The following is a 1,772-nucleotide window of genomic DNA, read 5'->3' as shown; positions in this document are numbered from 1 at the left end:
CATACACGCGCTGACACCTGAACCTACACTTACCTTCCCACACCTGCATCTATACATACACATTCTGACACCTGGACATACACAGACGTACCCACACCTGCATCTATACATACACGCGTTGACACCTGGACGTACACTGACGTACACACACCTACATCTATATATGCATGGATGCAAATGTGGGTACGTCTGTATACGTCCAGGTGTTAGCATGTGTATGTATAGATGTTAGGTGTGGGTACATCAGTGTATGTCCAGGTGTCAGCACATGTATGTATAGATTCACATGTGGGTAAGCCGGTGTACGTCCACGTGTCAGCATGTGTAGGTATAGATGCAGGTGTGGGTACGTTGGTGTACGTTTAGGGGTCAGCGTGTTAATGTATAGATGTTGGTGTGTGTATGTCAGTGTACGTACAGATATAGGTGTGTGTGTGTATGTATGTATGTATATGTATAGAGGAAGGTGTGATACATACATATAACACATACATGATAGATACATACATATATCACACACACGATAGATAGATAGATAGATAGATAGATAGAACAAATACATACAAGATAGATACATACATACATACATACATGATAGATACATATATATACACACACATACGATAGATAGATAGATAGATAGATAGATAGATAGATAGATAGATAGATAGATAGATATCACAAACATATATGATTCATACATATATCACACACACATACATGATACATACATGAGAAAGACCTGGGATGGTGATGAGGCCAGGGCCCCCTGCTGATGTTGCGTTGAGGATGCCAGTCGGGGAGAGCGCCGCGCAGCCCGGGAAAAATACTGCTGAGGAGCTACATCTGGAAGAGCCCCTGGGAGGGAGAGTGCCACATGCCCCATCCTGCGCGGCAGACTCTGCAGGCCTGCGCATGGGAAGGGAGGTCTCTGGCCACACGTACTCACCCTTCTGCTGAAGCCCTCTCCAGCGGGGAGTGGGGCCAGGATGAACCTCAACCTGTGAGAACTATCTTCATGATCAAGAGATCTCATATGCAAGATAAGTATGTGTTGGGATAGGGCTGGGGAGGGTGGCTGCTCGGGCACACCCCCGTCAAGTTAAGGAGATTTAACTGAGGAAGCACAAGGGAACTCTCGTCTGGGGACAACAACTGCAGGGAGACCACATCTTTTCAGATGAACATGGGAGGGAGGAAGGCTGCCTAATACTGAAGCACCCTCAGACATTAAACCATATGCAACAACTATTGCAAGCATTCCTGGGGGAAGGTCTGCAGCAGACGGATTTGCATACGGTGATGTCATCCAAGCAGTGGGCCAAAGTTGGCTGGAACCCTCATCTGTATATGAAAAGAGAAAAGGGGCATGCAGGGCATGGCGGCCTTTTGCGGCGCTTGGATAACCCCAAGTTTGCATTAAACACCCCCACCCTCCTTCGGTGTGGGGCTCATGTTGGCCATGCCCAAGCCCCTGAAGCATTCAAGCTGATTTCTTGCAGCAGCTGGGCACTGTAACAGCTTCAGAGCTGCTCTACAAGACAAGTAAAAGGGTGTGGGCCCTGCAGCACCACCTGTAGTTTGCATACACACATATATAGGACAGCATCTCTTATATGCCCCAGGGTCAATAAAATAGTATCCTTGTCTAGGCTATCCATCCCCTCAGATAAGGTATTTGTCCATGCCGCTACAGCACTACACACCCAGGCCGACGCAATTGCCGGTCTGAGTAAGGTACCTGAATGTGTATAAATGGACTTCAGGGTAAT

This window comes from Pseudophryne corroboree, unplaced genomic scaffold (genome assembly GCF_028390025.1).
Source record: "Pseudophryne corroboree isolate aPseCor3 unplaced genomic scaffold, aPseCor3.hap2 scaffold_582, whole genome shotgun sequence".
In the NCBI taxonomy this organism is placed as follows: domain Eukaryota; kingdom Metazoa; phylum Chordata; class Amphibia; order Anura; family Myobatrachidae; genus Pseudophryne; species Pseudophryne corroboree.
The sequence above is the reverse complement of the archived record's forward strand: the minus strand, read 5'-3'. Positions refer to the sequence as shown.